The 27,876-nt window shown below is 37.5% G+C and overlaps 1 protein-coding gene and 1 non-coding gene across 2 annotated transcripts in view; one reads left to right on the top strand and one right to left on the bottom strand.

The window, feature by feature from the left end:
• The window catches only part of IGSF11 (immunoglobulin superfamily member 11), a 152,809-nt gene that overhangs the window by 98,303 nt on the left and 26,630 nt on the right, over positions 1–27,876 (bottom strand). The window lies entirely within an intron of this gene.
• On the top strand, positions 17,939–18,045 carry LOC126026646 (U6 spliceosomal RNA). The gene has a single exon (XR_007501869.1). It is a non-coding gene; the product is annotated as a U6 spliceosomal RNA (small nuclear RNA).

Here is a 27,876-nt window from a genome sequence, read left to right as displayed (position 1 = left end):
AATTCTCAACTGGTGCCTACCATTGCAAGACACTATTGGAAACCAACTAAAAACAAAAGGGTATAATTATCTACAAGTTCTGCAAAAGACAGAGACCAGAACTGCTTAATACCAACAGTGCATGGAGGTAAGCAGAGGAGAAAGCTCTCCATTTAACGTCTCCAAGGTCCTCTGAAAATCCTGTACAATGCAACTGCATGGAAAGCAATGAATAAGATTCATTGATAATAGTGACTACATCATGGCTGGCTGAACATTCAGTCCACAAACAGAAGGCTTCTTGTATTAGCTTGAATCAACCATAGGAAAGTCTTTGCAAAAAGACTGTTACATTCAAATGGAAATCAGTACTTTCCAACAAGAATGGACAATTAAGCAATTCCGTAAACTGGCACTAAGGAAGAGCAGGGAACTGCAGCAGAAACTATCACAAAGAACATATACTCTAAAATGTAAAATAAATAATACTAAGCAGTCAGCATTTTAAAGTTTCACGTGTTAGCTATCGATCCTCAGAAGCAGTTTTCTCTCAACTCTCCCCTTGCTTTTACTACATTTACTTTACAAATCTAAATCACATTCTAAAATTACAAGGCATAGTAGATCTAGATAGTATATCTTAAAACATTTAATGTAAAAGTACAAGCTTATTTATTCATACATCACTGAAATCTACATTTTAAAAGAATTTTCCAAAAGATTAACAGCTTCTGTCACATTCCTCTCCAAAACTCGCAGGACAGTAGTCCTCCTCACCCCCACTCTAAACAGCAACAAAATTCTGCTCTATCTAACCTATGATTCAGACTTTGTGAGTTTGGTCCTGGCACTGTATCAAGCTGACAGGCTTTTAAATAAGTTACAATCACTCCATGGCCACCTTGGAAGTGGGAGGAAAGTTCTAGGGAAAAGGACAGACTCTTAAAATTAATCCCAAACATAAAATAGTTCTCAAATGTACAAGCAATAAAAAAGTATCAATCTGATCCAAATTTTAAATGATTATGGTTCAAATGAAATTGTCAAAAGTAAAGAAACACCGGGTAGAGCCCAACACTCTCCCAAAAGAACACACACACACACACACACACACACATAAACTTCTACATATATGTTCATAGTAATATTCATGACTGTAAAATGTTAGAAGTCCAAAATCATCAACTGCTAAATAGAAAGAGATTTAGTATCTGTCCATGTAATAATATCTAGCAAACAAAAATGTATTTCTATATGTTAAATAGGTGAAGCTCAGAAATTTCAAACAAAGTAAACAAAAGGACACCTTCTGTTTTGATTCCACTGAAATGAAAAATCAAGAATTATAAGCTCCATGGAGATATGATTGATTTTAAATAATTCTATACTTAAGGTCTATAGTCTTTGTGGACCACTGATTAAAAAACACAGAACTAGAAGTACCCAGTTCTAGAAAAGAGTTGTAGAGAACAAAGTGACTGCTAATGGTTCAAGTTTTCTGTTTAGACTGATAATGTTTTAAAGTTAGGTTATAGAGGAGCCGGAGAGGTGGCGCTAGAGGTAAGGTGTCTGTCTTGCAAGCGCTAGCCAAGGAAGGACCAAGGTTCGATCCCCCGGCATTCCATATGGTCCCCCCAAGTCAGGGGCAATTGTTGAGCGCTTAGCCAAGAGTAACCCCTGAGCATCAAATGAGTGTGGCCCCTAAAACCAAAAAAAAAAAAAAAAAGTTAGGTTATAGTGATGAATGTAACACTATGAATGTAATAAACACTAGCATAGTTAAACCATCAATTTCACATTAAATAAATTTTATAATGTGCATATCATCTCAGTTAAAAAATGTTTTGCCTGGAGATGACCTATGAAAGTTTTAAAAAAGGAAACTGAACAGTTTTAAAGATCACTAGAAAGAAATGATGTAGGACAGGAAATGAAAGAAAGAAAGCTAGAATAGACTCGGGAATTATAAAATATTTGGAAACGGGCAAGAAGAGATGCTTGTCTTGTGCATATATGACAAGTTTCAGTTACCCCTGAGCCTGACAAGAGTAATTTCTTAGTGCAAGAGTAAGCCCTAAGCACTGTAGGGTGTGACCCCCAAACCAATCAATTTTGAAACAGAGGCTTGGCAAACAGCATTTGAGATTAAGGGTGCCTGGTGGGATCCCAGTTCACTTCCTGACATCACATGGCCACCATATGTCACTCCGGGAGATCCCAGGCTGTGCTGTGGCACTGGTTGTCCCTGGATCTAAACTGCATTGCATTGTCAACCCTAGCATTGAACCATCCAATCCAGTTAGTCAAATACTGACAAGAGTATCACTAGTGCTCTTGGGCACTATTTGAGAGTCCTTCCTCCCCAAAATGAAACTTGTAAACAAAAAGCATTAAATAAAGTTATAGAAAATGGGTTTGGGAATTAAAATCAAAAGACATTCTGGTTATTATACAGATTTTAAATCTTATGCTAAAAGGAACAATAGATCATTAAAGGATTTTAAGCTGGTGAGATAATACGATCTATTTTATAAATATCCTAGCAATTGTAGGATGAAGATTCACTAGGGTAAGAGTACTTACATTAATTACCTATATAATTATTTTTAAAATGCTTTTAAATAAAATGTTATACAGTAACTATATGTTAAAAGCATAATGCAATGCTCCTCTGGTTAATCATGGCATTATTTGATCACTTAGTCCTCTATCCCATAAGCCCCCTCCCATATGAATCTTTTTCTGCTTTGAAGAGGTTGTTATAAAGGACTATAAACTAAAGAGAGGAAAACCAAGAGATTAGAGTCTAATTAGGAAACTAGAGTAACCATCCAAAGGGCAATGACCAGAATCTAAAATAATCATACATAATTCTTAAAAGGGGAAAGAAGATCCAGAAAGTTCTGAAAAGAACTTTCTGAAAATGTATATAATTCACAGAACTGAGGAAGAAAAAGAATAAAGGATGTCATTTGGGCTTTTGAAGTGGGTGAAAAAGAATAATTTCACAGATAAAAGAAAATGTGCAAGAAGTACATTCTCAATAAAATTTGATGCCTAATAATTCCCAAAACTAAATTTGTACACTTTCTCAAAATCCAAACCTGTTACCAGTGACTGGACTTTGGCATCTCAGTACAGCCATCTGGCACTTGACTCAAACTTGGGGATCAGTTTCAATAATATTCCCTGGCCCCACTTCTAATTTAAAGCTAAGTGTCACGGTTCTAATTCCTACCTTTATTTCATACCCACCATGTTTCTCTTTTGCTAAGTTTCATGGCACTACTATCGGTCTTTGATTGCACCAATAATTTCTACTACTATCCTTGACTCCTCCAATCCATTCTACATAAAAAGATTTTTTTAAAATGTAAAACCCTTTTAATGAGTTTCCACTGTACCAAAAGTATAAAGACAGGAAGCATATCTTGTTATAGTCATCTTGGAACACTCAATGCCTAATGCTTAGTACATGGAAAGAATGAAAGAAAAATGGTATCTAGGACAAGAATTTAAGTGCATATCAGTCTCATTTCAAGTGTCACTGAGACCTCCAAGTAGATTGATCTTCCTGGCAAGTGGCAATATAGGCCTAGATCCTAAGTGACATATGGTTTGAATACTTCATGACTACCATAAATAGAGTTATCTATGGTAAATATGTCGAAGATTAATTTAGATAATCACAAACTAAGTTAATAAAGCTTATAGCAAAAGCTTCAGCTTCAGCTTCTTAAAAAAGATTAAAGTGTCCTAATCTGAACTTTTGAAACACTAGGTCAGGTCTCGATTGGTATTTCAAGGACAAGAAAAATCATTTATTTAGCTCATCTAGCTCTAGATATGTGGTAGGAGTTTTAAAGGAAACAATTTAATAGAAAAACCTACTATTTGGCTACTATCTCCAAAATTTATTTTCACATTTCTACCCCTAATGTCTTCAACAATTTCCAAATTGCTTTTTGAATCAGCTAACTCAAAAATCATTCTGACTTATAGATAGTACACCTAAAGTAATGCCTCTGAGTCTGCACTCTAGGCTCTTCTTAAATCCGGAAATGAAACTGAGTTCAAGGTTTAAGAAATATATACAAAAATTACCTCCTACTCTATAATACTGACTAAAAGAACAGTTACCATCAAAAAATTACTATCAGGAGTTTTTGTTAGTACACCTAAAGTAATGCCTCTGAGTCTGCACTCTAGGCTCTTCTTAAATCCGGAAATGAAACTGAGCTCATGGTTTAAGAAATATATACAAAAATTGGGGCCGGGCCGGTGGCGCTAGAGGTAAAGTGCCTGCCTTGCCTGCGCTAGCCTAGGACGGACCGTGGTTCGATCCCCCGGTGTCCCATATGGTCCCCCAAGCCAGGAGTGACTTCTGAGTGCATAGCCAGGAGTAACCCCTGAGCGTTACCGGGTGTGGCCCAAAAACCAAAAAAAAAAAAAAAGAAATATATACAAAAATTACCTCCTACTCTATAATACTGACTAAAAGAACAGTTACCATCAAAAAGTTACTATCAGGAGTTTTTTAATACAATAATAAATAGATCATAATTTACTGTGGGCTCTCTATGGCACTGTGAAAAGATTTAATATAAAAACACTATGCATGACAAAAGGGGGGAGGTATGGGATGCATGCTTGGAACAGGGGTGGAGGGAGGACAACACTGGTGGTCGGAATGGCCCTAATTCATTGTCACTATGTGCTTTAAATATTACTATGAACGACTTGTAATTCATTTTGATCACAATAAAAATTATTAAAAAAATAAAAACACTATACATGACAAATACTATTACACACTTTCAAAGTTTCTAATAAGTAACAATAACTACAAATATAGATGTATGAGAGAGTAATTACAGTTTCCAAAACCATTTTTCCTCCTTATTGGAATTTCCCATTATTGGTGTTTCTTAACTACTGTATAAAATCATTAAAGATCAATAGATAACGATAGCATGAGTCTCTTCTAATTTTATGTAAATATATAAGATTTTTTTAAAATGTTTTAACTTTAAAAACAGAACATTTTGAGAGCCTCTGTCTACAGATCCAGGGAGCATTATGACAAGTAAGATGAATAGGTTTAAAAGCTAATTAGTTTATTTGTTTTTCAGGTGATCATAAGCAAAAGCCTAGTGAATTGGATGTTCCTAAAGTTTTAAAGTGATTTATGTTTGACTGTGCATAAATTACTTTAGATTCATGAAGAACAGGCTAAACAAAATACAAAAGCTATTGAAATGCAAGTCAATAAGCCCCAAAGCATTAGATACTATACATCCAACTCAAAATGATTTTTACCACTTTGAATATTGCATTCTCATCAAATTTTTTGGTTTTTGTTTTTGTTTCGGATTTTTTTGCTTTCTTTTGGGGGGCCACACCTGATGATGCTCAGGGGTTACTCCTGGCTATGCACTCAGAAATCACTCCTGGATTGGGGGACCATATGGGACACCGGGGATGGAACTAAGGTCCGTCCTGAGTCAGCTGTGTGCAAGGCAAACACCCGACCACTGTGCTGTCATTCCTGTCAACACTCAGGAAGAATATGGGATGCCAAGGATAGAACATGGGTTGGCTGCATGAAAAGCAAATATCCTACCCACTTTTCTGGCCTAAAGTTGGAGGATTTTTTGTTTTGAGGGCACATCTGGTAACACTTAGGGGTAACTGGCTCTGCTTTAGAAAATTACTTCTGGTGGCACATGAAAGATCATATTGGATGTTGGGGACTGAATCTGGGTTGGACAATGTAAGCAGTGTAAGCAGCCTACCCATTGTACTACCACTCCAGACTTTTTTTTTGGGGCGGGGGGATATTTTGGGCCATACCTGGTGACACTCAGGGGTTACTCCTAGCTATGCACTCAGAAATTGCTCCTGGCTTGGGGGACTATACGGGATGCCGGGAGATAGAATGGAGGTCCATCCTGGGTCAGGCACATGCAAGGCAAGGCAAATGCCCTACCACTATGTCATCGCTCCGGCCCTAGCCAGGGATTTTCATTTTATATGACTAGCATCAAAATATAGCAAAATATCTAGTAAAAAGTTACTGTACTTAACAAGCCCTAAATTACAAGTCAAAACATTGGATTTACTAGCCCTAGATAACATGTACAATTTTTATGTGTTTGGTTTTTTTGGGGGTTTTTTTGGGGGGGGCTTGTTTTGTTTTGTTTTGGTTTTGGTTTTTGTGTCACACCCAGCCGTGCTCGGAGGTTATTCCTGGCTCTACACTAGGAATTCGCATAGGAATCAAGAATGCATATTTTGCGTACATGGATCCCCATTTGATCCTAGTCCTACCTGGCTGCAAGAGGACCATCAGGGTGGTGGTTCCAAGAACTACTACAAAAGCCTGAAAAGCTACAATTCTCCAGTCCTAGATTCAGGACTAGTCTCTGGGCTTCCTAAGCACTGCTTAGAGTATGAATAAATATAACAAGTAATTATGATAGTAAATATAAAAAATCTAAAAATAAATCTTAAAAGCAGTCAGATAAAAGGGAACATCTGCATAGAAATTATTATAGTGACTAAAGACATATTAGAAAGTCACATAAACTGCTAAACAATATCTTCATAGTACTAAGGGAGAAGAAAAATAGCCAGTTCAGGAATACTATATTCAGAAAAAAATCATTCAAAAGTATTTTTCAGATAAAGGAATATAAGAATATTTGTCATGAGCATTCTTGCACAATAAAAAATGCCAAAGAAAATATTCTAAACATTTTCCCTACTTTTTGGTATTCAGGACTTACTCCTGGCAGATCTATACTCAGGGATCATACTTTTTTTGGTGCTCAAGGCACCCATATGCAGTACCAGGGATCAAAATGGGATCAGTCATATGCAAGCCATGCACTTTAACTCCTATACTATCTCCAAACCCCACGAAATTTCTTCATGAAAACAGAATCTTCCTGAGTAAATAAAAGCACCAAAACAATTATCTCTAAGTAAATATTAAATAAAGTTTATTTCTCTTAATATATGCTAACATAATAAACTGCCTTTGAGTTTACAGAGGCAATTTATAATCAGGAATTGATAATCATAACAATACAGAATTTGTATATGCCTAACACTTGAAAGTACATAACCAAAATTAATAGAATACAAAACAGAAATACATAATTAGAAAAAAAAAGTTAACAATAAAATTAAGGGAGCCAGAAAGATAGCATGGAGGTAGGGTGTTTTGCCTTGCATGCAGAAGGATGGTGGTTCAAATCCTGGCATCCCATATGGTCCCCCGAGCCTGCCAGGAGTGATTTCTGAGTACAGAGCCAGAAGTAACCCCTGAGCACTGCTGGGTGTGACCCAAAAACCAAAACAAATAAAATAAAATTCAGGATTAGGCAATGTTATCACTCATGATGGTATCACATCCACTGGCTGCTGAGTTTATATATTTAAAAGTGTACATGGTACATTTACAAACATAGTAAGTATATACATTTTATATAAAAATAATTCTTAATATACTTAAAAGAAAAAAATCACAAATAGTTGTTTCTGGCCCAAAATAATTAAATTGGAAATCAGTGATAGCAGTATATCTCAGAAAACCTCCAAATACTTGGAAATTAATAAAATACTTTGAAGAAGTCAATTATAAAAGATATCACATGTAAATATGATATTACTTTGAATTGAATTCATATAAAAATGTCAACATATGAAGGATAGGAAAAACAGTGTTTAGAGGAAAATAATAGTCATACATGTATATAATGAAGAAAAGGGGTGCCTATATTTAGTTACTTAAGTTCCACCAAAATATGCTAAAAAGCAAATTAAAAATAATAAAGTAAAAATAATTAACTATGAAAATAAAATCTTTGAAATAAAATATTCTAACAACTGTATATTTTCATTTTAATAAAATGAGCTTTTTCCTTACCTCACAACATACCCCAAAATTAATCCAAAATAGATTATCAATCTAAATCTAAATTTTAATATAAAAAGTTTCCTATATTTTAAAATATCTTCAAATTTGGGGCAAAAATTTCTTAAGACACACAAAACAAAACACTGAAAAAAATTTTAACTTTCAAAATCAAAATTCCTGCTCTTCAAAAGACTCCACTAGTAAAGTAAAAGGCAACTACAGAGTGAAGAAGAATAAATATTCACTACCTAAATTCTTTATCATATGATAAAGACATGGAATCTAGAAAATGAAAATAACTTTCAAACACAGTAATAAGTATAATAACTGATTTTTCCCGCAGCTGGTCCCCAAGATTATGCTACAGTTACTCTCCATCACTGCAGCTAGGATAGGACAGACCCACCATACATGAAGTAGACATGCCACAGAAACTGGCACTGTCCAAAGGTCAGGCAGGAGTCAAAAGCTTTTATCAAAGCAGCAGCGCTAATGATTCTGCAAGATAATCACCCCCTTATTAAGAGAGCCCCAGGATGGAAGAAGATCTGACTGTGACATCTGTCACCCATTGATCGCCAGAGTTGATTCAGCGGATCTGGCTGGTAGGCAGGTGTCCACTTCCTCCCTCGACTGCTCCATCTGCATCACTCTTGAAGCTGAGTGTTCTATCAAAGAGGACTGCCTTCCCCAAATAGAAGGGTTCTTCAGGATATCTGAGTCTTTGTGCTCCCCTGTTAGAACCCTCAAACAAGCTCTCAATGGTGCTCCACCTAAGATCTCCCAGACAATGGGAGGGATGCTGATAATGAAGTGCAAAAGACATATCCCCAAACTACAAAAAGAACAATGATAAAGCAGCACATATCTCCACCTTGGTAGTAGGTGAAAATTGTAATCCTGAGGACTCAATCAGAAATAGCCATCATATAATCTCTCTGAAAAGCACTTCAGAGTAGAAATGCTTAGGTGTTTAAAGAACTTAAAAGAACAAGGGAACAGACAGCCATTAAAACAGAAATGAGAAAATGAAAAACAGAAATTTTTAAAAATCTGAAAAATGTGGTAGGTGAAATGAAAAACTCTCTAAAAGGCTTCACCAGTAGAGTAATAATAGCTGCTATGGACAGATGATAGAAACAAACAAACAAAGATCAGGTGTAGAAAACCTCCAGACAGGGGCCGGAAAGGTGGCGCTAGAGATAAGGTGTCTGCCTTGCAAGAGATAGCCTAGGAGTGATTGTGGTTCGATACCCAGGTCTCTTATGGACCCCCAATCAGGGGGCGATTTCTGAGCGCATAGCCAGGAGTAGCCCCTGAGCGTCAAAAGGGTCTAGCCCCCCCCAAAAAAATGAAACCCTCCAAACAACAAAAGAAGATTGGATAAAAGTCTCAAAATAAACTGCTGACAAGAATGTTCAACTGGCAACACACAGCTTAGATCTTCAGTGACATAAGACCCCACTGAGAGAAATGAGTTTTCACAAATTTACTTATAATGCAGGGTTTTTTTCCCTATAATTCTATTACCATTTAGTTGTACCAAGCAATAGTAAGTCAATTAATCATACCTGCCAAGAGGTTGGAATTAGAGAGATTCAGAAACTGCTGACTAGGGTGGTTGGAATGTTATATGGGTGGCGAGATAGGTATTGGAATTCTGAATAGCAGATATAACTGAGTATTCTGAACAATTCTGTAACCCACAGTGTCAAAAATAAGAAACTTTATTAGAAAAATAAGATACTAAAGAAATTTCAACATTTTAAAATAACAGTAACCTAGACGCAAAAAAAGAGACTTGATGCTACATTTTCTATACAGGAAGCAATGACATAAAACGAAAACTAAAGGAATTGAAATAACTGAGACCCAGAAGTGGAGCTGAGATTTATCTAAGTCAGCAGATGACATCTATTTGCACTCGTTAGCACTGCCTAGCATGTGCTACACCACCCCCTCGAGTCATTTACATTTTTTTAAAGCATGTATTTCTAAATTTAGGAAGTTAGGCTAATCAGGGTGGAAAAGCCCATCTGTTTGACGTTCACTCCAGCTGCTGCAGATTCTGAAATGTAATTTGAGTATTTTCTTGTTTGTTTCATCTTACTCAGTCTGGAATACAAGGACTGACAGAAGTATAAAAGTCACTAAGGGCAGGGCATCCAGGATATATTATTACAGCTCTCATGGTCATCATTATTATTAGGATCAGATGGCACCTCAGTTGTACTTTAATAATCCAACCACAATTACACAAATACATACATGTTCTAAATACAAATTTGTGTACACTCGTGACATATACATTTTTTCCCGTGTACTATTCTGTCGGGACAATAAAATAATAGACAAAGACCCCAGGAAAAGATGATTGTATGACCATGGAGAAGTAAAAATTAATTTGAATAAGACCCCAAAAAAGCAACTAAAGTAGGAGCCAGAGCTATAGCACAGCAGTAGGGCATTTGCCTTGCATGCGGCAGTTCAGGACAGATCTGGTTCGATCCCCAGTGAACCATATGGTTTCCCTAGACAGGAGCGATTTCTGAGCACATAGTCTGGACTTGCAGTCGTCGGCAACCTTTTTTTTCAACTGAGCCAAATCTCGCCAAAACCACGATTGAAATTTATTTTGAGAGCCGAACCTGGCACGCACTGACAGAGGCTAGGAGCAGAGTCCTGGAGCAGCTGCCTGGCACACAGAAGAGCCAAATTAAAAGTGTAAAGAGCCACATGTGGCTCGCAAGCCGCAGGTTGCCGACCACTGGTCTGGAGTAACTCCTGAGCATCACAGGGTATGCCCTAAAAAAAAAAAAAAAAAAAAACTAAAAGAAGCAACTAAAGTATTACTTGTATTTTATTATTTATATTATTATTTTACATACCTTCTCAAAAAAGGCTTTAACTGGATCTTGATTCCAATTATTTTACTTGTGTGCTATATAATTTTGAAATATCACTTTACTTCTATGGGTTACACAACGTCCAAGAATAGAGTCAGGTGGGAAAGGAGTCATATCTGAGCAAGAGGAGAGAATAGAAGACAGACTGATGACTGATTAATGCTCTTTCTGAAACTACAGTTCAGGGATAGTGGCACCATACCCATTTTCACATGCAAGCCTTGATGAGTACCAAGAAGTTTTCTCCTGGTTAAAAATTATCAAAATTAAATGCAGAAAAATCATTAAATATTTATTCATACATTTTCATAGATCTTTAAAGTGTATTAGTCATATGTAATGAAAACCAAATACTTATTTACTAAATGGTGAAAAAAGTCAGAAAGTAAATTGAAAGATTGCACCAGCACCAGTAACCGAACTCCCCCTGGGAAATTCCTAATACCTCTCTGGCATCAACTTGCGCCAGTTTTGATATGACATCCTGACAACAGGGAAATGGCAACAACTTAATCTAAGAGCAGGTCACCCCATCTCATCACCTAATGGTAAGATAAAATCGGAAGACATGTTCATCCTTTGATCTGTGCAAAAACCAAGATTGCTAACTACAGAAAACTGACTTTGACAAACTATGACTGGGCAGAACTTATCCTGGGACCAATAAGAAAGACCTTAGCCTAGGCTTCAACCTAGGACTTGTACAAAAACCAAGATCTCTAATACCCAAGTCTGACTTTGACAACTGAGACTGAGCAGAACTTCTGGAACCATAATGAAAGACTTTATCCTAGGGTTCATCCTAGGATCTATGCAAAAAACAAGACCACTAATTACTAATTAATCAGTAACCATGATGGAACAGAACTTCTAGAATCATAAAAAAAGACTCTATCCTAGACTTCATCCTATGACCTCTAAAAATACCAAGATCTCTAGCTACAGAGGCCTAATTTCATCACCCACAACTGAGCAGAAAGTTTCCTAGCACCATAAAATGATCTTAGGCTGTGATAATGAGCATGTATGAGCCTGTTGTTGTTCCCATGACAGTATGGTTCAAGGGCAGAGAAATTCTGTATCTCTTGGGCCAAGGGAACTCCCTTTCTAATTTGCCCAATACTTATTGTGCCTATGCAAAAAAAAAAAAAAAAGCATAAAACCTTGCCACACCAACACTCCTTCCCCTTTTTTTCTTTTCTTCTTTTTATTTTTTGTCACTCTCATTGTTTTTATTTTGTTGGTTTTTTGTTGCTGTTGTACTTTTTTTGTAATTGCTGATTTTGTTGGGTTTTTTTGTTTGGTTTTCTTGTTATTTTTTTTCTTTTTTCCCTTTCTACTTTTAAATTGATATGTATAGCCTCTAGACGAACTCCTCCTGGTTTTTTTTTTTTTTTCAACAGAACCACATAACTTGAATCATCTTGTTCTGCCTCATAAATTGAGGAGAAGGGATTTTAATGGATGGTACCAGGACCAAACAGTCATATCAACATTGAGTGGAAATAACAAATGATTAGACTTAAACACCAAATCCAAAGTCATTGACAACAGAATCGATACCCAGTCTACAACAAGCTATACACAGAGGGGACCAGTTACACTAGCAGTCTGGGTGAGATGGTGAATGAGTGTCCTATGGGATGCATGTTGGGAACAGGGGTGGAGGGAGGACAACACAGGTGGTAGAAATGGCCCTGATTCATTGTTACTATGTACCTTAAATAGTACTGAGAAATATTCGTCGTAATTCACTTTGGTCACAATAAAAATTATTTTAAAAAAAGAAAAAGATTATATAAGGTGATCTTTATTACTAATGATAAACATTAAATCTAATTATTGCCAAAATTCAAACTAAATAAAATATTTAAAACTCCTAAGGGGCAGGAGCGATGGCACAGCAGTAGGGCATTTGCCTTGCATGCGGCTGATCTAGGATGGACTGCAGGTCTATACTCCGGTATCCCATATGGTCCCCCAAGCCAGGAGAGATTTCTGAGTACATAGCCAAGAGTAAACCCTGAGTATCACCAGGTATGGCCCAAAAATAAAAAATTAATATTTAAATTTAAATATAAAAAAATTCCCCTAACTAGTTTCCTAAGCAGGCTGACCAATGCAAAGCCCTCTACTATCCCATAAGTATATAATGATCTTGCTTACAGAACTTTTGACATTACAACTTGAATAGTAAAACACACTAGGCCAATAATATATTAGTCCTTACTGAAGTTCATACATAATCCATCAAAATCCCACAAAAGTAGCTGTGGGAACAAGAAACACCAGAATTAAAGTCACAAAGCAGCAAAAAAATTCCAGCCAAACAATACATTCCTTAAACCAGAGTGAGAGACTCTATGTGATTACACAAGGTTCCCAAATTGGAAGGGAGTATCGATGACAGGGAAAGAAGAAACCACCATCCACTGAGTTTACCCGGAGTCTACCTGGCAGTGGAAGTTGAGAGATGCTAATAGTGTTATTGCAAAGATACAGCCCAGATTACCACAGGCACCATGGGAAAATAGCACAGAATCCCACCATAAGAAATGGGCAAAGATAGGAGCCCTGAAGTCTCAATTGGGAATATTTACTTATATAATCTCTGGAAAAGATTTCAGAGAGGAAATGTACAGGATATTTAATGAGTTCAAACAGTCAATGGAACATGTGGTCAATAATAAAACAGGAAGACATGAGAACAGAAATAAGGAGACTACAAGCAGAAATTTCAGAACTAAAATATTTGGTAAATGAAATGAAAACAAAACACAATGGAATGCATTAACAGTAGAGTCAGAGAAGCTGTGGCCAAAATCAATGCGCTCCAAGATGAGATGAAGGAAACTTAAAGAAAACAACAGAAGATGGAATGAATGAATGAATTAATTAATGAATAAATAAATAGCAGACAAGAGAACTTTGGGATGAACTCAAGAGGAGCAACATAAGAAGCATCAGCATTCATGGCCAGAAAGGCAACCCCAATAAAAAAGCAACAGTCAAAGACACTGCTGAGAAGTTCCCAGGGTTGGACTGTATATATGCACAGATCCAGGAGGACTGAAAGGTAACAGCTAAAAATGACCCATTTTGCCTTGCACATGGCAGATCCTGGTCAGATCCCCAGCATCCTACATGGGCCCCAGAGATTTCCAGGAACAAAATCTGAGCTCATAGCCAGGAGTAACCACTGAGGGACGCCAGGTATGTCCCCAAAACTAAAAGACCAAATGAAAAGACTCCTAATCAGAATGACATCATAGAAGGCTAAATGTAGCAAGATCAAAGAAGAAATTGCATACAAAGAAAAATTATTCCAAAGACCTATCAAATGAAATTTTCTGAGGCCACAGACAATAGTGGTACATAAATTTTTATAAGCCTTCAATGAAATGAAAACATCATCAAGAATACTTTAACCAATTGGAATCTCACTTAGCCTTGGAAGGAACAATACACAATTTCACGAATAAACAACTCAGAAACTTCATAAACTTTACAAGATAAAATAAAGGGGCTCTTTTTTGTTTGTTTGTTTGTTTGTTTTGTTTTTTGTTTTTGGGTCATACCCGGCAGTGCTCAGCTCAGGGATTACTCCTGGTTCTGTGCTTAGAATATCACCCCTAGAAGGCTTGGAGGACCATATGGGATGCCAGGATTCGAACTGCTGTCCATACTGTGTTGGTTTCATGCAAGGCAAACGCTTTACTGCCGTGCTATCATTCCGGCCCCTAAAGGGACTATTTTAAGGAAAAATGAACCCCCACAAACACACCTAACTTCTAAAGAAAGATGTTACAAAAATCTCTCTCAATGTCAGCCCACTAAGAGGCACAGAATGGCATAATGTATTTTAAAAAATTTAACCCACATCCCCTTGAGCTTTGCCCACCAAGATCTCTTCTGCTCCAGGTGGTTTTTCACGTACATCCAGGAGCAACAAGAGGACACCCTAAAAAATAAATTTGAGAGCTTGTTCTGAGGGAAGACTGATAGGATGTTAAAGCTGACCGCACCAGATTCCCTGGTGATATGCCCCACACAGAAAAACCTGCAGATGGATGGAGATCAAGTAACTGGACCCCCACCCCAGTTCCTAGGGGAGGTGAACGGCCATTCCCTAAGGACCTGCCAGCACACCATGACTGCAGGGACCTTCACTCAGAGGCCAGGTTCCTGCCAGAAGGACTACAGTGAGGACTTCACAGGCATATTTTGTAGAAATGCCTACCTAGCTCAAAACGCCTTACTCTTCTGAATTTGAACCTCTCCCTTATTTCCCCTTCTTCCCTTTCCTGTAAGAAAGGGTCCACAATGGTGTGTTGACGGTGGCTTATGGGGGTGTCGCTTTTCGATCACCTTACCAGTGTCAGCAGCAGGACTGAGTTTCCACCCAGCAATGGCTGAGGCACATAACTGGCGGGCTGGTTGTAGTTTTTATTATTGCTGTTAATATCTTTGCTGTGCTGAATTTACACATTTTTAATAAAAATTTTTAAAAAAACATGCTGGGAATAGGGGTGGAGGGAGGACAAAACTAGTGGTGGAAATGGCCCTGATATATTGTCACCATTTACCTTAAATATTACTGTTACTATGAAAGATTTGTAATTCACTTTGGTCACAATAAAAATTATTTAAAAAAATGTTTTAAATAAAACAAAAATAAAGCCCTCTTAGATCACTTGAAGATGATAAAAAAAAACTATGAAGACAAGATGAAGACATCTTGAGAATTAGTAAGTAATTTTTCATTTATCTGTCTGATTCTATCATGTTTTTTAACATGATAACTTAAAATTTAACACCTTTGTAATTACCTTGCTTTTTATTTTATTTACACTTAAAATATACCCTCTTAACAATGGTACAAGTTAAACTGTTCTTTTTTTGGTTTGTTTTTTGGTTTTTGTTTTTTTTTTTCTTTTTGGTTTTTGGGTCACACCCGGCAGCACTCAAAGGTTACTCCTGGCTCTACGCTCAGAAATCGCTCCTGGCAGGCTCAAGGAACCATATATATATATATACATATATATATGTGAGACGCCAAGATTCGAACCACCATCCTTCTGCATACAAGGCAAATGCCTTACCTCCATACTATCTCTCCAGCTCCGTTAAATTGTTCTTAACTAGAAGTAGTTTTGGAAATTTTATTTCATTTGTTTGTCATTTCCCTTGTAATGATTCCTAGTCACAAAGCACTGTGTTGCAAAATGTTCCACACACATGGAGCTTTTTTGTGAGAGGGTTCCAGAGCCTTCCAGTCATGCAGCTTTGCCCATAAATGAAACTGTGCTTTGGAACATCCCAGCACCTCCTTTTCCCATTCAGAGCCATTACTCCCTATGCAATAAACTGTAATGTTTGGAACTGGAAAAAAAAAATTTTTTTTTGTGGTTTTTGGGTCACACCCGGCAGTGCTCAGGGGTTTTTCCTGGCTCCATGCTCAGAAATTGCTCCTGGCAGGCACAGGGGACCATATGGGGCGCCGGGATTTGAACCGATGACCTCCTGCATGAAAGGCAAACGCCTTACCTCCATGCTATCTCTCCGGCCCCCGGAGATGAGCAATACTCATCTGCTTGAAGAAACACACTTGAATAGTCAGAGCAAACACAGACTCAAAGTCAAAGTTGAAAGACAATTATTCAAGCAAACAGCAACCATAGAACATGAATCATTTTATTCTGCCTCATATTTCTATGGTTTACTACAAATTGAGGGAAAAAAAGTGGATGGATGGTATTGAGGTAAAGCAGTCTCATGAGTACTGAGTGGAAATAAAAAAAATATCAGGCCTAAATACCCAACACAAAGCCAATGACAATAGAATCAAGAGACCCAAACTACAACAAGCTATATACAAAAGGGACCTTGTTACACTAGCAGTTCAGGGGGCTAAGGATAAAGATTTGAGATGCATTCTGGAAACAGTAGCAGAAGGAGGTCAATATTGGTGGTGGGAATTGCCCTAATTCACGGTCACTATGTGCCTTAAATATAACTGTGAAAGACTTGTAATTCACATTGTTCTCCATTAAAAAAAATTGAAAAATGACAAACCAAAGGAGTCCAAACCAAGCAGCACACAGAAAATTAAAAGTCTGCCTTCTAAGATCAATCACAAGACTAGGTTTCCAACTCTCACTACTTCTATTCAATATGGTTCTGGAAGTACTTTCCATAACATTTAGGCGAGAACAAGATATTAAGGATAAGATAGGATAGAAAGAAGCCAAGCTCTCAATATTTGCAGAGGCTCAATGCTATATTTAGAAAACCCTACATAATCTACAAAAAAGCTCCTAGGAACAATAGATCTGTAAAGTGACAGGGTATAGAGTTAATATGCAAAAAGTTCAGACCTTTTGCAAATAATGAAGAGAGAGATTTTTAAAAAGCAATCCCATTCTCAGCTGAGTCTCAGAAAATCAAGTACTTCAGAATCAGCTAAGTAAATAGGTAGAAGATCTTTACAAAGAAAACTACAAAACACTACTTCAGGAAATAGAAGGGGACATGGGGAAATGAAAACACATGCCCTGCTCATGGAATGGGAGGACTAATATCATCAATATGGAAATACTCTCCAAATCATTGTACATATTCAATGTAGTCCTATAAGGATAACCATGACATTTTTCAAAGAAAGAGATAAAACACTTCTTAAATTCATATGATATAATACATGCCCCAGAGAACAGTGAATAATGTACATGATACCCTTTCAGTAACAGTATTAAAAACCACATTACCTGAAGGAAAAGAAAAGGTGTCTGCTGTAGAGGCAGGCTAGGGGTGGGAGTGGGAGGGAAACTTGAGACATTGGTGACAGAAAATTTACACTGGTGATAGGATGGATGTTCAAATTTAGTATGAGCAAAAATCATAAACAGTTTTCTAACTGCTATCTCACTGTGATTCAGTAAACAAAAACTAAAAGATGACCTAAAGAACAAAACATTTTCTAGGTTCATAAATCTTTTCTGAATATCTTCCTCACATAAGGTACTGTGGCACAGGCATTGATTGATGACTATGGAAGTCAAATTACTGAAAGTTTGTATTACAGCTCTTAGCAATAGGAAGTCAATTAGAAATAAAAATATCAAAAACAGTGCTCTCTTCGGCAGCACATATACTAAAATTGGAACAATACAGAGAATATTAGCATGGTCCCTGCGCAAGGATGACATGCAAATTCGTGAAGCATTCCATATTTTTCCAAAAATTAAAAAATTTTAAAAAACTGGTCTATTTCCTCATATGAAATCCAGCTTGTCTAATACAAACAGAGGCACAGCACAGGCTGTCATCATATACAATTAGATACCTAGGGAACACCGGTGAAAAATTAAAAGGTGTGGGCCGGAGAGAATCCTGGCATCTCATATGGTCCCCCAAACCTGCCAGGAGCAATTTCTGAACATAGAGCCAGGGGTAACCCCTGAGCGCTGCCAGGTGTGACTCAAAAAAAAAGAAACAAAAAAAAAGAAAAATTAAAAGGTTGGGGCCAGAGCGAAAGCGCAGTGATAGGGAATTTGCCTTCGATCCCCTTCATCCCATATGTTCCCCCAAGCCAGGAGCAATTTCTGAGCACAAAGCCAGAAGTAATCCATGAAAGTCATTGGGTGTGGCCCAAAAACAAAACAAAACAAAGAAATTAAAAGGTTGTAATGTTAAAAGGGCTTATGATAAGTAGATATAACTTCTTATAAGTCATTTCTGTATCAGATATATATTTTCACAACCTGTAGCTTTTACAAGGAAAAAATCAGTGAGTTCAAAAATTTAGTGCCATCTCACTTTTTACAGCTTTAGGTGCTATTAGGCTATTTTTTTCCCTACTGTTGACTACTGCCTCATTATATCCTCAATACCTATAACTGTTTGGGACACAAAGAAGTATTAGCTGAATAAAATGGTATTTTAAAACGTAGTATTGTGGAGCCAGAGTGATAGAACAGCGGGTAGTGTGCTTCTCTTGCACACAGCCAACCTGAGTTAGATCCCCAGCACTATATATGGTTCCCCAAGCCAGCCAGGAGTGATGTCTGAATGCAGAGCCAGAATTCACCCGAGTACCACCAGGTTCGGCACAAAAAAAAAAAAAAAAAAAAAAAAAACAATATAGTATTTCAATTGTAAAGGTTGTGGGAGAGGAAGGGTTGCAGATGCTTGTTTACTCACTTCGCCCTGATCTAAGATCATATTGTTATATCCATTCATTCAATGAGACAGGTTTTGCCTGCCTTGATTTCTAGAAGAAAAAGATTCAGTTTCAACAAAGCAAGACATTTTGGAACTAGTAGATTACCCAGGAGAAACAGGGAAGAGGAATGGGGTAAGGGAAATAGAAGAAGGGAAAAGCAAAGATAGTAAGGGAGGGAAAAAGAGAATTTGAGGGGGAGAGAGAGAGAAAAGATAGAGAAAGAGAGAGAGAAAAAGAGAGAGAGAGAACACAGAAGTCAAGCAGTCAGATTTGGCAGAAAGGTCGAACGAGGACATTTAATAACAGGATAAGTAGCCACAATGGAGACGCAGAGAGAAGATAAAGAGACATGACTGACTATTCTGTGTTCAAAGTTTCTCCATGTGGAAACTGTCCAGAAATATGTTGATACAAATAAAGTCACAGTATGCATATTAGTGACCAAATAAAATGGTCATTTTATGGTTAACTAATCAGTCAAGCTGTCATTATTAGTTCTTTTTAAAATCTTTAGAACTCTAACGGGAAAAGCCAATTTTCAGCAGAAGAGAACATTGTAAATATAGAATTATTGACTGTGCAGGAAAATGTTTAGAATGCTGAAGCAAATAGCTCAATGTGTACAGATTACATGCATAATAGAGCTTCAAATGAGTTACCATAGCTACAAAAAGATAATTAATTTTGAGGAAACAAAAGAAAAGAGATATCATTAGGACAGTTCTCAAAGAGCTGAAATAATAAATGTGGCATCTAAATTTAACTCACATCACTTCCTAACAGGACCCAGCAATGCTCCTTTCCACGTGATGGCATCTGCCCCTCGATGCTTGTCCAAATCCAAATCCGTCCTGCAAAGCTCCTTTAGTTCCCGCCTGTCCCTTTAAGTCTCTTTGAACTTCAATTTCACTGAAAGTCTGGACTAAATAGTTAAACTTCCTGGTTATTAAATCAAAAGTTCTTAAGCAATGATTATATAGCAGGCAGTGACAAGGGTAAAGAAGGAAAAGGAGGTCCAACAAAGATACTATGTGTGGATTACAGAAAACTGGGATAGGCTAAAGCTAAACATCTTTTGGAAAGGAAGGAAAGGAAAAAGTCAAGTCAAGCAGAATACACTTGAGAGCACAGAGGGCATAGGGCATCATCGCACATGTATCACTAAGGGTAAGCATTATTTCCAGTGGAGCAGGGGGTTCAAGTTGAAGCAGTAGTATTTTCTTGTTCTCTTTTTCCTGAACGAAGGAGATAAATATGGAAAAAAAAAAAAGGCAGAATCGTAACCTTGTTTAACTCTTTCTGATCATCAATTTTCTTATGAAATGGAAGAATAAAAGGGAGTACTTTCAATAGGTAGTAAATAATTATACATATATGTATATGTACATATAGCTTCTATATTGGACTAGTATCACGTGGGTAATTCAAAAATTTTTTCTCCTTTCCCTCCTCAAAAACTAAATTCCAGGAAGGCTAAAATGAAGGATTTCCTACTTCTCACTTATCATCTGCAGTGCCCAATGCAACTAACAAGCACAATGTTTTGTTCACAAGAAATCTCTAAGAGATATTACAGTGTTCAATTATGTAACAGTCTTTACTTTGAATTTGATAACATGTCAGTTTTCTATCATGTCTACTTATTTGACCAAAATAATTCTAAAATTTCACATTTTTAGCATTCATGGCCAGTATATTACCCAACAGGCATAAAAACAAATGTTTAACATTCCAGCAAGGAGGAAGGTAGATGTGGGGAGAAGGAGGGAGTGAGGAGAGGACTAGAGAAATCAGATAAAAATAAAGATTAAGAAACATTAAGGTGTCAGCAAGGGATTTCTTCTGAGAATTCTGTTTATGGGTGATTGTTTTCCCACTAAAACTTTACCTTGTTCTCTTTCTTTGCATCTTTGTTCTCATAATAAAAAAAAATAAAAATTAAAGAGAACTAAAAAAAAAGAAATATGAGAAAGGGATTATGGTTGATATTTGCCATTTAAAAACAAAGCCTAAAATGGTACTCATAGATTAAAAATACCACTGTGACTTGCTTACCTACTTTATAGTTAAGTAAAATACAAAATACTTTAGCTCATAATGTGACATTGTGACATCATTCATTGGTGGGGACTGTTCGTCCACTAAAAGTGCTAGATTTCTAGGGAGAGGGCTTCAATGATTTTTGCCCTGTAAAGGGGATAATAGGTCAAGCAAGTCTGGGGATCTCTGGGTTAGACCCGAAAATAGAGCCCACACTGCAAGTTTTTGTTTAAAGAACAAAAATATAAACACTTATTGATTTTCTGAACCTAATACAGTATTAGGTGCCTTATATAAGATTTTATATTTGGGGATCAGAGTAAATAATACAGCAAGTAGGGCACTGCCTAGCATGTAGCTGACCTGGGTCAATCCTCAGCATCCCATCCCCAAGCCCGCTAGGACTAATTCCTGAGCACGAAGCCAAAAGTAAACCCAAAGTACCTCGGGTATGTCCCCCCACCCAAAAAAAAAGATTTCATATCTTCCAGGCATCTAACTCCAGGTACTCAAGTTCATTCCATATAATTGCACCATCAAGTTTCTTCACTTGGAAACAGGACTGTCATTAACCTATTATCAGGGCTGAATTTGAGAATGAAGGGGAAAGAAGAGAAAATGCTTAGGCAATGTGTGGTACCAATAATGTAAATTTAGTTCCAGACTGGAAACTGGTAACATTACAAGTAGAAAAAATGTGTCCCTCAGAGAAGCATCCGGAAGGAGTGGCAGAAACAAAACTGAAGCTCATCAGAGCTGGCACAAAGGGCTAGATAAGTTGGCTTGCCATCCATTGGCACATGTGCCCAAAGCCTATTCAACTCCAGTGTTCCAAGATGTTTAACCACATTCAGTTCACTGTGGATAACTTAGAATTTTTTTTTAAAAAAAACAGGCTGTCAAATTCAAGTATTTTTTTAAAGCACTCCAAGTGATCAAGCAAATAAAGAGGCTTTTCTTGAAAGAAAAGATCTTGTATTGAGATTCAATCAACCACTATAGTATGGTTCTTGCATTTGCTTACTACACACTTGCTGCCCTGTTGGTACATTAGCTTCAGTTTAAAACTAGGCCAAAGCTAGATTGGTGCATCTGGCCAGATGAGAACTTGAAATCCTGTGCGACTTTGCACAAACTTCTGGAACAAATGTTATCAAGAGAAGGCAATAAGTGTATTTATATTCCTGGATTAGTAAGCAGGAATATGCAAATAATGTATTTTCTTTTAAATTAATATGTGTTCTATCTTTCTCTTTATCTGTCAGTAACTAGGGAGATGATAAATTTAGTCCAGACTGGACATCTAAAATTGATCTAGTAATCTGGACAGCCTCTTAAAGTGACCTTCAAAGTGTCTCTTTTCAATGGCTGAGATAGATATGCAGTCCTTCATATCTTTTCCCCTTATCCTGATTTTTTTTCAAGATTAAATCTGGAGTTGGAGCACATGACCTGCAGATAAAAGGCCTAGCTTCAATTTGGGGAATCTCATGGTCATCCAATAACCACCAAGTGTAACCTCGGAACTCAGAACCAGGCATAGCTCCCAAGCACATTGGATGTGGCTCCAAAAGCAATAAACGAAGATATGACTGCATAAATGACAGAATTTTCGATTATTCCAATGCAAAAAGACCATCCACAAAAAGTGAAAGTATAAATAAAAATAAAGGAGACTACATTAAACTGTGAAGCTTCTGCATCTCAAAGTAGATGATGACCAATTTGCATGGACTTCTCAAAGAACAGGAGAAATTATTTACCCAATACTTATCTGATAAAGAAAAGATACATAATGCACTGGAGAGTTTGACAAGAAAAATCATCCAAACCAACAGAAAAAAAAATATGGGGAGAAGAGATGAACAGAAACATCTTCAAAGAAAAAATAGATAAAGGCAAAAGGCATATGAATAAAAAAAAGCTCCATTTCATTAACCATCAGGAAAATAAAAATTAAAAAATAAGATATCTCACACACACATCAAAAAGAACAACCAGGGTTGACACAGATACAAGGAGAGAGGGACTCTCATTATTACTGGTGGGAATGCTGACTGGTCCAGTATTCTTGGGAAAAATATAGATATTCTTCAATAAACTAGAAGTTGAGTTTTGATACTACCCAGAAATACCACTCCTGGGAAGATACAAAAAAAGCACACACACACAATGAAGGAAAAGCATTTGCACTTCTATGTTTACTACAACACTATTCACAATAGCCAGAATCTAGAAATAATAAAGTGCCCAAGAACAGATTAGTAGATAAACAAAGGTACATCTACACAATGGAATACTATGCAGCCATTAGAAAAAAATGAAGTTATAAAATTTGTTTACACATGGATAGGTGTGGAGAGTATTATGCTGAGCTAGAGGGGGAGGGACAGGCACATAATGATGAAACTCATTTGAGGGATTTTTTTTTTAATGACAGCAAAGGTGGAGGACTTGTTTTATGGTAGGCAGCTTGCCACATCACGGGGAGGGAATGCAATTAAGATAGAGAAAGGAGGGCCCGGAGAGATAGCACAGCGGCGTTTGCCTTACAAGCAGCCAATCCAGGACCAAAGGTGGTTGGTTCGAATCCCGGTGTCCCATATGGTCCCCCGTGCCTGCCAGGAGCTATTTCTGAGCACACAGCCAGGAGTAACCCCTGAGCAACGCTGGGTGTGGCCCAAAAACAAAACAAAACAAAACAAGATAGAGAAAGGACCACTATACAATGATAGTTGAAATGACTACTCTGGATAAAAAAAAAAAATGGTGCTAAAAGAAAATCAAGTGATATGTGTGTTATGCTTTCTGTAACAGTATTGCAAACAATGGCACCTAAAAGGAAAAAAGTGGGGAGGGGAATGAAAAATAGTGCCTGCCATTGAGGAGGTATTGAGGAGGTATTGAGGAGTACAGGAGGAAAACTGGGGACACTAGTGGTAAAGGGATAGGTTTGGAAACATTATATGACTGAAATTCAACCTTCAAAATCTTTTATTTCTGTATCTTTTATTTCTGTGTGATTCAATAAAAAGGGAAAGAAAAATAAATAGCACCCAAAGACAAAAAGGCACAACACTGCATATGCTGTCATTAGCCAGGCCCATGGAAGTCAGAGCTTCACCAGGCATAACTTTAGCTGAAAAGGAAGACATGTTCTTTCTTGAGCTTGCTAATACACTGAAGGACTTCAAAGCACACATCTTCACTAACTCTAAATATGTTCTCTTAGTCAGACATGCATACATGCATATCTATAGTGCTATGTTGTTGTTTTTTGCTTTAACTTCTATTTCATTCCAGTTAGTGTTTTCTGAAATAGAAAACTACTCTGCCCTCCCAAGGACAAAGAAAAGCTATTTCACTCCTCTCTTTTCAGACTGACAACTCTAAAACCCAATGAATTCATTGCCTGGGTCCCAAAAAACTAAAATAGCATGAAGTTTCACCCTTATGCAGGCAGGATCTACAATCCTTTTGTCAGCATGAATAAGTTACAGATGACTGACCTTTGTCCACTTTCACCTTAAAAGATTTTTAAAGTGGTGAAATCTCTAGGGGGAAATGAAGCAGGTAGGCAGGAAAAGGTCTTCCTCTCCTCCATAGGAATGAGTTTTGGGGAATAATAAAGGTTTTTAAAACATAAAAAAAAACTAATAGATAAAATTTGAAGACGTTACTCTCCTACATAGCCCGAAGGCTACCAGGGACCTTGTGGATACTGGAAATAAACCTGGTAAGAGAAGGTTCAGCAGGAATAAGAGCAAGGAAAGGAAGGTCAAAGCTCAACTGATCCCAATATTTCCCCCAGCAACCAAAATTGGACTCAACTAGACAGAAACCCCATTTGGGGCAGGTTAGAAGAAACCCTATATAAAGCAACTTGGAGCAAAGGAGACTTTCAAATGTGCTCCCTAAACCCATGTGTTGTTGCTGCGTACATGTGTGCTGCAGGCCCAAGTATGTGGTGCCTGAGCATATACCTGTATTCCCCCCTCTTGAGATGTTTACTTTCCTGATTTCATGCTGGGTTGTGCCCTAGGAATCTCTCCACCTTGGAGAACCCAACATTCTCTCCAGAGTTGCTCACTTCCTTATTATGTCCTTCCTCATCCTCAAAACCTTCCAGTAAAATCTTTTTGTACCTCAATGAAAAGTGGAAATATAGGTAGAAAAATAGTACTTTACAATAAAAAAAATCCAATCACAAGAAAAAATGGAGGGAAGAGAAAATTCCTCAAAAAAGAAATATGGATGGCCAAAAGGCACATGAAAAAGTACTTTGCATCACTTGTCATCAGAGAGATGCAAATAAACACAACAATGAGATATCATCTCACACCACAGAGACTGGCACACACCACAAGAATAAGAACAGTCAATACTTGTATAGATATGGGGAGACTGAACTCATATTCACTGTTGGTGGAAATGGTAATTTGTCCAACGTCTCTGGAAAATACTATGAACAGTCCTAAATAATCTAGAAATTAAGCTTCCATTTGACCCAGAAACTCCACTTCTTGGAATACACACCAAAAGCCTAAAACCAAAAATAAAGAAAAGACTTTTGTTCCCTATTAGATTACATGAAATGCTATCCACAACAGCCAAAATACGGGAAAAACCCAAGTGCCCAAGAATAGATGACTGGGGAAAAAAAAAGATGACATATACATGGAATATTATTTGGTCATAAGATAAGATGCTGAGTTGGGGCCAGAGTGATAGCACAGCAGTAGGGCCTTTGTCCTTGCACATGGCCAATCTAGGACAGACCTTAATTCAATCCCCCGCTGTTCCAATGGTCCCCCAAGCCAAGACCGATTTCTGAGCGCATAGCCAGGAGTAACCCCTCAGCGTCACCAGGTGTGACCCCCCCAAAAAAAAGATGCTGAGACATGCAATATGCTGCTACATGAATGGATCTAGGTAGTATCATGCTGAATGGTTAGTCAGAAAGAGAGAGACCAATACCGATTGATCTCTCTAATATGAGATAATGATGAAATAATAAATACCCAGAGAGATTTGGGAGATTTGGGACATTGGTATTGGGAATGTTGCACTGGTGATGGGTAGTGTTCTTTACATGACTGAAACCCAAACACAATCATGTATGTAATAAATTTGTTTAAAAAAAAATTTTAAAAAAAGACAATGGAAACAAAAAAAAGGAAACTAGTACTAGTAGGAAACATGCCATTTGAGGGAGCTGAGGGAATAAGAAAGGAAAGGGGCAATGTCTACAATGGAGGGAAGCATTCAACCAGGAGGAATAGGTGGTGATGCAAGGTGGTAAAGTGTGGTGTGCAAAACCTTGTCATCAGCAGTACTGTAAACTATAGCACAAAATATAGTCTCCTAGAAGCAGATTAGTGAATATGAGGCAGATTTCTGGGGCACTGGTGGAAGTGGACACCAATGAAGGAAAAGCTGTTGAAAAATTGTATGCCTAAAACCCAAATATGACAGCTTTGTAATTTCCAAGTGATTAAATTTTTACAATGTAACAAAAAATCAATTGCACATATAACAAACTTTATATAAAATATACTCAACTCCTGAAAATACGTTTTAGTTGAAACTTCCTTGTACCAAACAGAAGCTGGAGGGGTTGCGATACAAACAATAAGAAATGCTATCATAAGGGGAAGAAAAAAAAAAAAAAGAAGAGGAGTTAGGGCCAGAGAGATAGGATGGAGGTAAGGCATTTGCCTTTCATGCAGAAGGTCATTGGTTCAAATCCTGACATCCCATATGGTCCTCCAAGCCTGTCAGGAGCGATTTCATAGTCAGGAGTAACCCCTGAGCACTGCCGAGTGTGACCCAAAAACCAAAAAAAAAAAAAAAAAAGAAGAGGAGGAGAGGAAGAAGAGGAAGCAAAAAAGAAGAGGAAAAGAGGAGAAGAGGAAGAAGGAAAAGAGAAGGAAAAGAAGACATGAAAAGGGGGCCTGGCAGTGGCGCTAGAGGTAAGGTGCCTGCCTTGCCTGCGCTAGCCTTGGACGGACCGCGGTTTGATCCCCCGGCGTCCCAAGCCAGGAGTGACTCCTGAGTGCATAGCCAGGAGTAACCCCTGAGCGTCACCAGGTGTGGCCCAAAAACCAAAAAAAAAAAAAAGGAAGACATGAAAAGAGGAAGGGGAAGAAGAAAATGGAGAAGAGGAGAAAGATAAAGTAGAAGGGGAGGAAGAAGAGAAAGAAGAAAAAAAGAAAAATGGCCTGAAGATTTATTTTTAATTTCTTTTCTTATAATAGTGTTTTTGTTAAAGCACCATGATTATAAACATGTCTGTAGTTGGGCTTCAGTTAAAAAAAAAATAGGGGCCAGAGAGAGAGCATGGAGGTAAGGCGTTTGCCTTTCATGCAGAAGGACGGTGGTTCAAATCCCAGCATCCCATATGGTCCCCCGTGCCTGCCAGGGGTGCTTTCTGAGCATAGAGCCAGGAGTAACCCCTGAGAGCTGCCGGGTGTGACCCAAAAACCAAAATAAATAAAAAATAAAAATAAAAAAATAAATTAATAAAATAAATGATATCATAAATCTACATCTAATCTGAGTTCCAGATAGTGGTGATATTAACTGTAAACAAGATGACCATGACATAAATGACAAAGGAGACAGATGAAATAATAAGATGGAAAGGGGGTGAGGGGTAATGCAGTAAAGAGGTGAGTATTATTTAAGAATGAAGTCAAATTTCACAGCACTCTGTTTTGGACCCTTTAGATTGACCCCAACACTGCTAATCACACTTATTATCACTTACCACATGTGAGAACCTGAACCAGATATTAAAGATA

The sequence above is a fragment of the Suncus etruscus genome, chromosome 13 (assembly GCF_024139225.1).
Source record: "Suncus etruscus isolate mSunEtr1 chromosome 13, mSunEtr1.pri.cur, whole genome shotgun sequence".
NCBI classification, from domain to species: Eukaryota; Metazoa; Chordata; class Mammalia; order Eulipotyphla; family Soricidae; genus Suncus; species Suncus etruscus.
The sequence above is the reverse complement of the archived record's forward strand: the minus strand, read 5'-3'. Positions and strand labels throughout refer to the sequence as shown.